The following is a 14,450-nucleotide window of genomic DNA, read 5'->3' as shown; positions in this document are numbered from 1 at the left end:
GTTTCTGCACTGGGATGACTGTTTTCAGGAAAGCAGCTGGGAAGGGCAATGCCTTTTAATCTGCACTGAATGGAGCTGAGGGGGCAGGGCTCGATGTCCTTGGGAGCAGAATAATGTGCATGTGGCACCATGTCCTCATGCACAATGGGACGGGAGGTGAACGTGGGAGAGGGCTTGGCAACAGGATTCTCTTTCTCTTGGCCCATACTGAATGAGAGCCTGGAATTGTCACACTGACCTTCGACAGCAGCACAGGGTGAGGCAATTGTGTGAGGCCTGAGGATTGGCAAACCTTGATGAATTGCATGTGGGCTGGGGGCCTCTAGCAGTGCCTGCTGTGCATGGAGCAGCTCACTGCGGCTGGCTGCCTGCTGCACTTCCCATCCATGCCTTTGCTTCATCAGCAACAGCCTTGTGGGAATACGGAGGAGGAAGCTGGCCCAAAGAGCCCAGTAACTGCACCGTACTCAGCACAATGCCCGGCACACCATTCTAACAGCAGCAGCTAAAACTCAGGTAAGGTTTGCACTGTATTGGGCTTCCTTCTAAGCACTTTTACAGGCATAACACATTTAACCCTCACCACCGCCTATGATATAGCTTCCATTCTTGGCTCCATTTTTTACCTGAGGAAAATGAAGTACAAAAAGTGTAAGTAGCTTGCCAAAGGTCACACACCTAATAAATGACAGGGCCAGAATTTGAACCTAGCTTGTAAGGTCAGAGCTGGGATTGAATGCAAGATGGGAATCCAAGGTATCTGACCCACATTTCCATATCTGCCTCAGTGAAGGAGTCATAGAGTTTTCTAATTAACCGGGGGCTGGGAAGAAAACCTATCTGCCTTCAGCCCTGTGATAGACACTTCTAAGTGTGCTAGTGTCTGTGTCCTCTCCTTCTAGCCTCATAGTCCCATCCCATGCCCCTGCTTCCTTTGCAGTTAAGTATAGCTGCATCAGTGAATTCCAGCAAAGAGATTATGAGCAGAAGTGATGTGAATCACTTCCAGGCTTCCCCTTCCTGCCCTCCAAATAGCTCTCTCATCCATGCCCTAGAGGACCTAAAGGAGGGTCCTACATGGAAGGAGCCTGGGTACCTGGATGAGCACATGAAGTAAAGCCCTTGTCACCAGACTGTGATGCAAACAAGAGGTCATCTGTCATTGGGTCATCTGTGACACTGACACCGATGTTGTTATAAGAGCCAGCCCCTCCATACTTGCTTTCTGTAATGCAGACCCTGTGTGAAGCCCCTCAGCCACACCTTAGTCTGCTTTTCCAGCACAGTCAGGAAGAGCCACGATGGTGAGTTTGGAAACAGCACTGGCTCTAGTGTCAGGCACAGCTGAATTCCAGCCCCAGGTTACCACTGGGTAGTTGTGTGCTGGTTGGCTCAGAACCCTGGTGGCTTCCTGTGTAGAATCCAGCCAGTGTGGGCCATGCTTGTGAGCAGTGAGCAGTAATGCAGCTCGAGCCTCTCACACAGGGCCTCTGTATTCTTGCTCCACAAACATGAAACGTTTTCTTTCTTTATTTTTTCTCCCTGCTGGTGCTGAGGATCAAATCGAGGACCTCACACATGCTAGGCAAGTGCTCTACCACTGAAGCCCCCAGGCCAGTTTTTCCTTTTAATGAGAGAGCAGTTGTACAAGTAGTGTCAAACCTAAAGCATTCCATTTCTGGTAACCCAACAATTCCACTTCCAGGAGTTTATTCATGGAAAGTAATATTGGACACTGAAAGATTCAACTGTTAAAATGTTTATCCTAGTGTTGCATTTAAGTAAAAAATTGGAAACAAGCTAAATGTTTAGCCACAGGAAATTGGTTAAATAAACCATGATGCATCTATCTAATTGAGAACCAGCCAACCATTAACCATTATGTAATAGAAGACGGTGTGCAATGACATGAAAAAAAACAGTAAAAAAAAGGAGAAGCAGCAGATTGCAAAACAGTATGTAGTCAATGAGCTTATTTTAAAAAATAAAACAAAACACATACACATATATACACACAAAAGGAAAAGATGGAGTGGATACACCCTGAAATATGACAATGCTTATTTCTGAAGCGTGTGGCTTTTAGATTTTTCTTTTTTTTCTTTGTATCTTCCAAATTTTCTATAGTAAACAGGCACTAGTTTGACAAAGAGAATAGACTAAGTTATACAAACTTGTGTTTTGGCCTTGCTTGTATTAGCCGTGACATTGAACCTCTTTTATCACCTTCATCTTCATGTGAATTTGACTCCGACAGTGTGAGAGACAGAGATAAATGTGGGCTGACACGGTTTCTGTGCACACCTCTAGTACAGGCATGGGTATAGCTGTCATTTGTGGTTTCCTTGGGTGTTGGTTGCTGAGTGCTTAGTATTATGGGTATTATTTGCTGGGACTCCTGTGCTCATGACAACCCCACCACCACCACCACCAAGGTTCTGCTTCTAGTGTAAGTTCATGAGGGGTAAAACAAAGATAAGGCCTTCAAGAAACAGACAGCCTGTAAAATGAAGCCTTAATTCAGCCACCATGTAGCTAACCATATTTTTGATTGTTAAATATTTGTATTATCTTACAACCAGTTTCAAAATAAATCTGACAACTGGAAAAAAAAAACTTGTACCAAAAATAGAAGTCTTTTTGCACCAAAAATAGAAGCCTTGAAGTGACTGCGTCTGTCTGTCATTTTTTCACGCTTAGATCTGGCTCCTCTGCGAAATGATTTTTAACCTCTTGCCCTTTCTTCCACTTTCAAGTTCTTTGAAAAGAAATCCACCTTAATGTGCATGGTATTATTCATGATCTTGGTCTACTGTTGAAACTTTTTTTCCTCCCTGTCTCTTTTTAAATATAGCTGCATTTTGATCCCTCAATATAAAAATTATCTTAAATGATGGCAGTCTTTACGTTATAAATTGCGTGGCTTAGTTCGCTTAGCCCTGATCATCAATACAAGGCAAAAACAAATCCACTAAACAAATGTTCTTTGTGCCCCACAGTAAATCAGCCATGGTGGGGCTCAGTGTGAGAACCTAGTATCATTTGCTAATGCAAAGAGCTCTGGGTTTAAAGTTAGGAGATGAGTTGAACTATGGCCCGCGATGTCTTCACTATGTGATCCTGGGCAAGACCCTTTAATTTTCTGAGCCTCTGTTTTCTCCAGAGTGGGATGGGTACAATAATAGCCATGGTATGGTTGATTTAAAAGAATCAGATAAAACGTCTTGCATGTGGCGGGCACCAGTGCATGGCCGTTGAATTGGAATCTCGATGGTGGTGAAGATGTGACCAGCAGATCCCCAGAGATGGCACGAGACAGTGGGGAGCCTGCATTATCAAGTCCGTGTTTGGGCTGGCACAGCATTAGAGTCACTTCCTCCCGAGGATTTCTCAGCAGTTTCACTGAGCCATAGTGCATCAGGAAAGTGTGGATAACTTTGACCTTGGTGTGATAGACGGAAGACATGACTTGGCAAAACGAGAGTGAGTTTTTGAGGCAAGCCACATGTGACTGTCTCTGTGACTTGAAAAGAGAGTAGGTAAAGGGTAGAAAAAGTGAGGGTAGCAGAAGATGCTTGGAAATGATTTTCTGGAAAAGAAACAAACACAAGAGGGGAGGAAGGGAGAAGGAAAGGTGAGCAGAGGCCACTTCCGAGTGGGAGGACAGTGGGCTTTCTTTGGGGTACCCTGTAGGCAAAGGTATGGGAGTGGTGGCAGGAGCAGATTCCTGGGACTAACAAGTGGTTACCACCTGATCCAGGGCGAGAACTCAACAGTTCATCCCCAAATAGGCTATTTGGTCCCATTTCAAGAGTCTTCTGAATGACGTCACTTTTTCGGCTTCTCATTTACCGAGTGAGTATACACTTTCCATTGCGCACACACGCTGTCCATATTCATATACGAGTTGGCAGGCCTTTTTGGGAGAAGAAACAGTTCATCAGTTCACATTTCTAGTCCGAAGTCTTCTAACCATGTGTGATGGTTTTAAGCATTTGTGGTGAGGGCAGCCAGGTGCGCTGGGGCCGAGGCGTTGCGAAGAGGCGAAGTGGCAGGGAAGGAGGATGAGCAGCAGCTTCGGGGTCAGAGGAGATTCGCTGGTGAGAGCAGCACCAGCATAAAGAGAGATAGTCAGGCAGAGGGCAGTTCGGGAGTCGGAACTGCAGGGGACCTGGAGAGCTGGTGTTGAACAAATTGCCTGTGGCTCAGGCTGCTGGAACATGGGCTGAAGGGGGCCTCGAAAGGGCAGCAAAGATTTGTGAACCACGAGACATTTTCTTAGCCCTCCTGATTTTACCAACCAAGTGGAACAAAAAAGCCTTTTCTCCCTCAAGCAAAGAGACAGGAGGGATTGGGGAGTTGGCGGTGCAGCCATCCGGGGAAAGGGTGGTGGAGTCGAGCCGTGGGAGACATGACTCAGAGTCTCCCTGAGACTGTAAGGAGAGGACAGGAGCCTTTCCAGGCAGTGAAGATGGCTGACGTAGGTTCGGTGTAACAACTGTGAAGTCATTTATTTTCTCCAAATCTTCTCTTTGCTGTAATTTGATTTAAATAGAGTTCTTTAATTTTCAAGCCTAATTTAAGGGTTCCATTTATAGAAAGAAGCTCAGTGGAGAGGAAAAATCTGCAAGCATTTTGCTCTGTGATGAACTCTAGGCTTTAGGATGTCTCGTCAAGGTCTCCTGTGCCTCTCCACTCTGAGCATGCAGACCTCCTACAGCAGCATTGCCTGTGTGCTTGTTAGAAATGCAGACTCCCAGGCCCTGCCCCACCTCTGAACCAGTCCCTGTGTTAGCAAGGCCCTCAGGTCATTCAAACGCTCATGCTAGGACAATCATAAGAGGTCTAATCAGCTTCCTAGGAAGCAGAACCTTGCAAACTGCAAGCTAAAAATGCCAGACTTTGGGATGGAAGGAAATGGGTTAAATCTTTGCTATGTTTTAGAATATAAAACAGCAGAGTATGGACTGCATGTTGGAGTTTCTCAGGATAATAAACATTTGCGACTCTCCTTGCAAGTCCCTCCTTCGACCCTGAGAAAACTTGCAGAGGGAATCTCTCTCCAGCTGCTGCAAACCCGGAGAAACCAGCTGTGCACAGGGTGTCTGGAGTCTGGCTCCTTCTCTGTGGCCGAGTTTCACTGGCAGTATTGAAAGTTTGCCTGCTGATTCTTTCTCATTTTGAGCATTTTAATTGCTAGGTATTAAAAACATCCAAGTAATACACATTCCGTCGGAAAATGTGTGTTTCTAAACTTCCTATAATGTAATCTTCACAGGGAGATTGAGCTATAAGGTGAATTGGGATGTGGCTGGGAGGAAGGTGGAGGGGCAGTGGATAGCAGCGGTGGATTCTAGTGGACTTGGAGAATGACAGCCACTCAATGCTGCTTTCCTAGTGACTTAATATAAAATGAATGTCAGTAGCATGGGCACGGGGCAAAATATCTGTGAAATCTTATTATCCTATCATAGGTGTCACCCCTGAAATTCAGAATAGCCATGATTTGTTGAGTATCTACCGTGTGCCGCAGACTTCCCATGCATTCCGTATAATCTCTACAGCAACTCCAGGTTCAGATAGGATAAGTAACAATCACTAGCCAGGAAGCTTTAATTTGAACCCAGGCCTCTTTGCCTCCCAGAGCTTATGCTCTCTCTGTTTGCCCTCAGCTCTCCTCTCTGAGCCAGGTTCGCCTGTGGCTTGACATTCTGGTTGGCTGCCACGGGAACCCCCTGGCCTCTTTCAGGCTATGCTTTGTGATCCAGTCCACTGCTGTCCCCATGTCAACTCCCTTCCTGGATGCTTCTGCTGATGGTAGTGAATCTCATAAACTTGCTCATCTGTGAACAAGTAGAGAGTGAGCAGTGACTGGCCTGCTGTCCATCCAGTCTGGTAGTAATCAATCCACCAGCTGGTCAAATCATCCAGCGCTTGATAAATAGCTATGATGTGCAAGGCAGGGTCCTGAGCCCCAGCGAAGGCAGACGTTATTAAGAAAGGACCGTCAGCACCTGGAAGTTGGGGGATAAATACATGCACCACTCACCTGCACATGCCGGTGTGCTTTTGCAACACATCTTGCCCTTCAGAGCCTGCTGCCATGTGTCAGAAAGGGTGCAACATTTGGATTAAAATGCCTGCATTTGAGCCTTCTCATGCTTAGCAGTTTGTGAGGCTCAGCACATCCTTCTTCCCCTCTGGGTCCCAGGGTCCTCATCTGGACCATTTCCCAGCCTGTTGCAAGGCTTAAATGCCATAGTGTATAAGAATAGGGAACACACAGTAGGGTGCTTTAAAAATGTTTATAGAACAGTGAATCCTTGTCCCCTTACTATTTTTAAAGCTTGCAGTTCCTAGACATCTTATCTATGTTCTTGTAGCATGAACAGGTTTGCCCAGGCCTCTTGAACTTCACTGAATCGTCCCACCTAGCCCACAGGGCTAAGCTCCAAGTAGTGAGGAAATGGCCAGGTTCTTTCATCACTTCTCACCTGTGAGCTGGTCAGACCAGGAAAACTGACCTGGGGCCAGATGTAGAACCCTCCTGCTCTCTATTCAACAGCCCAGGCTCCCGTGACCCTGGCCATGTGATATTTTTGTCCTTTGCACAGAATTTTGTAATTTGTACCATTTGTGCAAGCATTCCAGGACCCAGTTGTTTGGACAGGCTCATACATTTCTGGGATGGTTTACATATGAAGCCTGATGAGAGGATAACCTGCTGGGGCTCCGTGCCCATCCCAGATCCTCCCCAGGGTTGCCAGTTTCCTTTGGGCCCAGCTGTGTGGGTGCCAGTGGCCTGAGCCTGTGATAGTCTCACTCTGGTTCCTTGACTCCTTTCCTGGCCCTCTTTCTGCGGTCTTTCATGGTGGACAGCCCTGGGCCCACAGTCTTCCAAGAACTCTTCCTACCCCTGCCTCCGCTGCTGAACTTCAGAGGACATCTGCCTGATTCTGCTTCTCTGCTTGTGAAATAATGAGAAGTATGAATTCATTCCTTTTGCAAGCATTCACGGAGTTCCTACTGTGTGCTAGCCCTGGGGATTCAGGGTGAACAAGATAGACAAAGCCCAGGCACAGGAGCAACAAACAAGTGAAACAAAGAAGTAAATCATGAAGGTTCAGCTGGGGTTGGGAAAGAAAGGACAAACCCAGTGGTCAGGAAATAGGGAGACCGGGGTGATGGATTGTGTCATGACCGGGGACTAGTGAGCGAGCCCTGCTGTGAGGACAGTACGGCGGGTTGGGGTAGGTGGGAGGGTGGAGAAGTGGTGGGCAAAGGCTTCTCCTGGGACTTGACCTCACAGCAGACCCAGCGCGCCGAGAAGGAGCTGGAAGGCCCGGGGAAGAGAGAGCAAAAGGCGTAGGAGGCTGAGGTGAGAGCGAAGTTGGCGAGTTCTGGGAACAGTCCTGGCTGATCACGGGGTGAGCATATGCCATGCACTGTGTGTATTTCTTAAGTGCAGAATCTTAATTGACCCTACAAGGTAGTGATAATGCTGTTCTTTCCAAGTACTGAAGGTGTAGGGTTGCTCCAGTATAATTCCTGTCTTAAGAATGAAGAAGCTGAGAGGCAGAGAGGCTAAGCAATATGCCGTGGTATGCTAGACCAAGCAAGTGATGGGCCCAGTATTCCACAGGATCTGCTGCACCCGGACCGCTGTTCCTGAGCACTCATTCACCATTCTCATGCTGGCTAGACCTCATCTCTCGTCTCCACTCTGACTCCCTCCAAGGAGGCAGCCCTTTCATGCCTTACCACCCAAACCCCCTCAGCGGTCCTTGGCTGGTCCCCCTGCCTCGACCTCGGAGCCCAGCCCGACTCTCAGTCTTTCACTTTGTCCCTTCCAGCTGCCACTTTACCTGTTTCCAAATTCCTCAGTCTGGTGTCTCCCTGTCCTATTCACGAACCTCTGTCAGAAGAATCAGCCTCCTGCATGACTTCATCCCCAGCCTTAAGTTAATCCTTCAGTAGCCTTGGGTGCTCTGAATGTCAAAGGAAGTCAGCCATTTTAAAGTTTGTCAACAACTTGAAGCATGAACCCTTGCATTTGAGGATGGTACTGGAGTGAGCGAGGCCTTCTCTGCTCATGTGTGCCTGTGAGGTAGCAGGAACAGTGGGGTATGATTTTGAATTTGGATGTTGCCAATGGCATCGCGAGGAGAAAGTAATAGGTAATTCAGTGCCTATCAGTGGCTGTGGGAGTGGGGGAGAGGCAGCAGCTGGCAGAGGAGGCTTTCGTTCTGTGTCTTGTAACAAATATTAGAGCTAAATCTCAAATAACTGTCGCTCTTCTTTTTTAGTTTATCTCTCTTCAGTGTTTTGAATTATGAATGACAAACACTTAGCACAGCGCTGCACATGTAGACATGCTAATGTTGGTCTCTTCCCCGTATTCCGACCCGCAGAGGCTGTGCTCTCCTGGCTATGTGTTTACTGTAGTGTTGCTCTCTCTGAGAAAATGAGGCATAAACGAAGCTAAAAGATGAATAATGAGCACAGATTGGGATATACTGAGGAGCAGTGGGGTCAGGCAGGGAAGCCAGGCACTGTGTCTGGCGCAGATCAAGCAAACAGCCCTTTGCAGTATATTAGATTTCTAGTTTGGAATTGAAGAGACTGAGGTTCTCAGAGGTCAGCCAACAGGCTCCCGTGAGTGCCACACTGGGACTTGAACTGTTGCTTGGGCCTCCCCATGGTCCCCGCAGTGGCTGGTGGATGCCAGCGACGTCATTCGGGGCTGGGGTACACTGCTGCTCCTCACAGAATGTGCCACACTGCTGGTTACCGGGAAGGACATGGACTGAATAGATGACCTCACCTCTGCAGCCGGATTCCCACTTTCCCAACACTTTGAAAAGGGAATGGGTCTGAGTACGTGGGGACTACAAGATTTTGCGTGTTGTTTTGCACTTAAATTCATTTAAACTGATACATCAAAATGTCAACATTGTACCTGTCACTGGGGTGACACGTGATGTTCCGATGTGTGTACGCATCATGCAGGGTTTTGAGTTAAATATACCTCTGCCTTCAAACATTTATCAAGTCCTTAGGGTGAAAACTCTCAGAATCCTTCCTGCTGGTTCTCCAAAGGGTGCAGTTCACTGTTGTCACCTGCGGTCACCTACTGCGCAGTAGCACACCAGGACTTCTTGTGCCCGTCTCACTGTAACTGGGAACTCATCGATCGACCTCTCCCTCCCCAGGACAGCACTGTCTCACTTTGCCCTGCACATTCTGCCAGAGGAATGGTGCAACAAGACCCTTGGTTGCCTTCCTCTCAGGCTGTTTCCACAAGGCCCGGAATAAAGTCCTCCACCGTGTGGGGTCCCTGGGCGCTTTTCGAGGACTCGCACATCCCCTGGCTTGCCCTGGAAGTTTCTGTCTCCGCTTCCGCCATGGACTGAATTGGGCTGGTCTGTAGCTTTAAAGCACATCCACCTCATGCCCATGGCTGCACTCCATTGATTTAGAGGGAAGGTATGGACTCTTTTGTTTACAGGGCTTATGAAATATGAGCTATATCTATAGTATGAAATTATATGGGTGTCAATAAAATGTAAAAAAATCTGACAAAATGTGTTTTAATTTTGCAACGGGAATCATATCAGCTGTCACATTAAAATGTATTCCTCCTCCTTGCAATGAAAAGCACCTTCTGTAGACAAAAAGCTGAGGAAGAAGACAGTGTAATTGGACCATTTCTCCAGGCTTTTTAATCTTCCTTTTTTTCCTTCCTTTTTTCCTCTCCTCTGTGCCTGGTTATTTCTTTTCCACTTGCAATTTGCTGGCTTTAAATTTGAAATGTACCAAGTGCAGAGCCTTTATGTTCCGTATCATTACTTCTGTTTTAAAAAGAGAATTTGTATTAATTTTTTTAAACATTCCAATCTCATTTTTGAAAGTGTGAAACTCATGTAGACAGTTACACCAGGAGCTTCTCCTTCCATTTGGAGTGTGAACCTGGACGAACTTCAGAGGCAGAAAAACTGAGTCCTCCAGTGGGGTCGGAAGTCAGAGGACACATCCTGAGTCCCCCTAGAAGCTAAACTCGGCCACCCAGCTCAGTTCTGCCCCCTACTGACCACATCCCAGCCAGGAACGCAGTTCCCTCCTCCCCTTAGGGACCTGGGTGCATTGGCAGTGGCACCTTGTGAACTCACTGTCTTGGGGATAACTTTAGGTGCTGGAGGGAAATGCACCTTCTGCTTTCTTTTTATTTTTCTTTAAGATATAGATAGTACTTTTATAATGGGAAAGAAAAGCTTTGATTTAAGAAGAAAACCATGCCCCCAAAGAATTTCTGTTTGGAGTAACTATTTTCAGGGTTGTTGGGCATTCATTCATTCCTTTAGCCAGGATTTTCTGGGGCACCTAGTTCTGCCCATCCCCTGTGCTGGACTCTGGGTACAAAATGGTAAAGATAAGCTGGCCTAGCTCCTGCCTTCTCAGAGCCCAGTGCTTTGTACCAGCAACAGTAATGAGAGGCACAGAATGACTAAATAAAGTAGCAGTGTTTCTAGAGGGGAGATGTAACCCCTAGCCTAGGGGGGAGGTGAGATAAGACATCCCCCTGCTGAAACCTGCTCGTCAAGTAGGAGTTAATGAGGAAAGGCCAGGTCACAGCACAGGGAAAAGCCCAGCACAGGGAGGGAGAGTGGGGGAGGAGGGCCTAAGGGCCCGAAGGGCTCAGCTTGGCTATGAGTGAGACCCTAACTAGGAGGCTAGACAGGCAGCAGGGACCACACCACCCAGGGCTCAGACTGCCTCCAGGAAGGTCTTCTTTATCTGAGAACTGAGAAAGCTCAATGCAGCCCAAGGCAGGTGTGGACAGAGCGGTCCTTAACCCTGTAAAGGCCACAATGCGGGAAGCCACTGAGCTGCTAAGCCCCACTTGCTAAGCAGGTCTTTTTCATTCCGTGAAATGGGGAAATAAGCTGCTCACAGTGGCAGTTCTGGGCTCAGGAAGCTATTGTGTGTTTTGGGTCCTACAACACCTTGAAATCTTCTACGCGTTGGGATTGGTGAGGAAGAGTGAGGTTGCCTTCCCATGAATGCCTGGTGAGCGTGTGCCCACAGGTATGTCTGAGCATTGGTGAGTCCACATCTGCCCCTGCGTGGGTACATGCGTGCTGGGCACACAGGAGCACAGCTGCCCGCTCTCATGCAGACCTTCATGCAGAGCACAGGAGGCACCCGCACTCCCAGCTGGGCCCTGGCTTCTGTTCCCTTGGACAGCACCTGTCCATCTTCCCCTTCGTTTGCTCGGGGTGGGTCAGCCTGTGGCTCTTGAGGGCCCCCCTTGCAGGGTCCTGGTGGTGTGGAGAGAACATTTGTTTCCAACAAAACCACTGCCAGCAGAGCTGGGTCTGAAGCAAACACCCAGATGGGGTTATCTTAGCGCATTTCTTCTTGTTCCAACCGAACACCACAGAAACTCTGAAAAGCTCATTTCTTTCTTTTTTTTTTTTTTGTACCAGGGATTGAACTCGGGTCCTTGTGCTTGCGAAGCAGGCAGTGAAACCACTGAGCTAAATCCCTGGCCCCGAAAAGCTCATTTCTTACAATTCTGCTGCATGTGGGTGGGCCTTTTGGCTGGTGGGGACTCTAAAGAGTCCCAAGGCAATGCAAGGCATCACATGGCAAGGGAGACCCTAACTCCCCCTAGCTCAGGTCTCTTATCTTCTTATACAACCAGTCATGTCACACTGGGGCTCCACCCCTATGGCTTCGTTTAACCTTAATTACTTCCCAAAGTTCTGCCTCCAAATGCCATAGTTAGGTTAAATTTCTATCCTCTTGACTAGCTCACAGTGGGGATTAAAATTGAGCATGAGTTTTGGTAGGGACATTGAAACCACAGTAAGGACTGGGGCCCCCTCTCTGAAGGGACAGCAGCTGCCTCTAGGGCCCCTTGCTCAGGGGCCACTGTATCTGTCCAGTGAGGGCCAAGGGGGAACCATCTTTGCAGGACTGTGAAGGGGACAGTGCCTAGTTTTGCAGGTGGCTGATGGGCTGACCCACGCCTGTGTTCAGGGCACAGGGAGCCCTCCAGTGAGAGGGCTGACAGGTGAGTCCACGGGTGGCTTCTGGCTGTCCTTTTGAGGCAAACTCAGCACCCCAGCTTCTCAATTACCCTGGTGTTGATTTCAGCCTCTGTCCTTGGTGCTGCCCCTCTTCCTGCCTCTCTCACTTAGGTCCACGGTCCCCTTTCTGCTCCTCCTCTGTCCTTCACCCCGAGGCACTCCTGTGATGGAACTGGGTCTCATTTCCTACTCTGTCCCACCCTTGAAGACCACCACAAAGAATAATCTGGGAGAGTTTTGAGTCAGCCTCAGGCTGGAAGTGAGGGTTTCCTCGTCTGTACAATGGGTTAGTAGTGCCTCCTACTTGGGAATCTGTGAGAATTAGCTGAGATAATCTGTGTGCAGTGTCCGCAGCCTGTCCCGAATGTCGCTAGTAAATAATGCTGGTTCTTGTGAATAACCCATCTTGGCAGTTTAGAGGACACAGGGGAGAGGGGTGTCTTCTCAGTAAAGGAGCTGGTGTTTATTCCCCTCCTGCCCACACCACTAGCTAACACTCGAACACCTTATATGTGCTGAGCATGGGAGGGAGCCAGCCTCTATACTGTTACGCCAAGTTGCACAGTAAAGAAGCATGAGGCGGTCCTCACAGCTAAGCAGTGGGTGCACATGGGATGTGGGGGACCAGACCTCCCCAGCAGTGTCTGTATTAGGCTGATGTAGAATTGATCAATGACTCACGCTTACTTAGAAGGGTGTCTTCACACTGTGCATTTGCTGCAAAGAGACACAGCCTACTCATATAGAACATTCTATCCAGGACCAGCCCTTGCCCAGGCCCACTGTGGGCACACTGTGGGATCTAGCAAGTCGGTTGCACTTCAAGAAGGAAGAGAGGGAAATTCATGTGCTCTCCTTCCTGGGCCTCAGTAGTGGGGGTGGGGGCTCCAGCGCATGAGGGTTCCCAGCCCCACTCTGTGGAGCACCTCTTCCTCAGTGTTTGTCAACAGGGAAGCGAGCTATGGCCATGGGGGCCAATGGGTGACCCAGGGATTGCCATTTCTTGTTTGGAGTGGGATCCAGACACCTTGTGGCGGTGAATGGTGTGCAACTCAAGGCAACCGCAGAGCTCTCTCATCAACGGCGAACTCTCACAGTGGTTACCTCTGTCGTGTGTTTGTAGGTGAGTGGGGGTGCAGGGAATGCATCATCATCACATTTTATTCTTATTTTTGCACATATAATTTAAAATTGTGTAAGAAGCGAGGTTTATTGATTGTACTGTTAAAAAAGAGCTTAAAATTGCACCTTGAATCAAAATTGCCTCTGAATTATATGCCACAGGGAAAGATCAGGTTGAAAAACAAAGAGTCTAGCCCCACCTAGCTGCTCTCTTGGTGTGTGACCAGGCAAGTTACATCTCCATTCTGGGCCTTAGTTTTCCCATCTGTAAAATGGGAGGGTTGGGCCATCTGTGCTAATCAAGGGCACATGAGGATCTGTTGCTCTGTCTGGGCTGCAGTAAGGAATGGGGAAGGAAGAGAGGGAGAAAGAGCAGCATCAGTACCTCTGTAATGCAGGTAGGGCTGCTGGTGGCAGAGGGACAGGTGTATGTCCCTCTATCCTGGGAACTCTCTGGTGAAGTCATGAGGTGGTGCCTGTCACATTGCTGATGCCCAAAGAGCTCCAGGATGCTAGGCCTGGTGCGTGGAGAGGCAGGCATGGGAGTTGGCACACTGACCTTCCCATATCCCGTGCTTGCACTCAGAGAAGCGGTGACACCGGCCAGCCCTAGTTAACACTCTGGCTCGTCATCCCTTTGAGCCCCTCTGTGTTCCGAGCCCCTCTGTGTTCCCACCCCCTCTGCTCTGCTGTCTCTGAACTTCCTGCCCCTGCTTCCATCCCCCACCCTTCTAGATGTCCTCCCTCCTTAAACTCAGCTTTCCTTCTGACTAGATTCATGCCCAGCCCTTTATTCTGGCTGGACCTACAATTGGGGAGAAGGAGGCTCCCCGCTAGTTTCAGCCACATGACACCCACCCTCCTGTTGGGCAGCAGCTGCCGCTCTGAGGTTCTGGGCGCCCCACCGCCGAAGACACAGCCCTGGTTAGTGGGTGAATAGTTCTTTTGGATGCAGCCTCTGTCCCTGGCACACACCTTCCCTGAACTCTGGGTCACTATTGCTTAAGTCACAGCTGGATGCCGGCTTCAGAGCACATTGATTTTTCCCAGGGCTTTAATAATGCTAAGCTTCGGTTTGCCCATTGGCTCTTTTGTAATGTGTCAGCCTCATAAAATGGTCACTTTCGGTTAAAAGATCTTATTACTGCAAAAAGAGATGTTGAATCACACTTTCAAGGTTGCTGGTGAAATGTGATCTGTGAGACTCGTTGGCTCTGTTCCAGGGCACGGAGAAAT

The 14,450-nt window shown here is 48.5% G+C and overlaps 1 protein-coding gene and 1 long non-coding RNA gene across 6 annotated transcripts in view; both read left to right on the top strand.

Annotated features, from left to right (window-relative positions):
* Positions 1-14,450, top strand: part of Nav2 (neuron navigator 2) — a 665,125-nt gene that overhangs the window by 35,378 nt on the left and 615,297 nt on the right. The window lies entirely within an intron of this gene.
* The window catches only part of LOC147827966 (uncharacterized), a 41,550-nt gene that overhangs the window by 7,947 nt on the left and 19,153 nt on the right, over positions 1-14,450 (top strand). For all 4 annotated transcript variants that reach the window (XR_015451336.1, XR_015451334.1, XR_015451335.1 and 1 more), the window contains one exon: positions 405-516. This is a non-coding gene — a long non-coding RNA (uncharacterized LOC147827966). The remainder of the gene's footprint in view (positions 1-404; positions 517-14,450) is intronic.

The sequence above is a fragment of the Heterocephalus glaber genome, unplaced genomic scaffold, assembly GCF_053883595.1.
Source record: "Heterocephalus glaber isolate CG9 unplaced genomic scaffold, H.glaber_assembly_v1.0 deba00001428, whole genome shotgun sequence".
NCBI classification, from domain to species: domain Eukaryota; kingdom Metazoa; phylum Chordata; class Mammalia; order Rodentia; family Bathyergidae; genus Heterocephalus; species Heterocephalus glaber.
The sequence above is the reverse complement of the archived record's forward strand: the minus strand, read 5'-3'. Positions and strand labels throughout refer to the sequence as shown.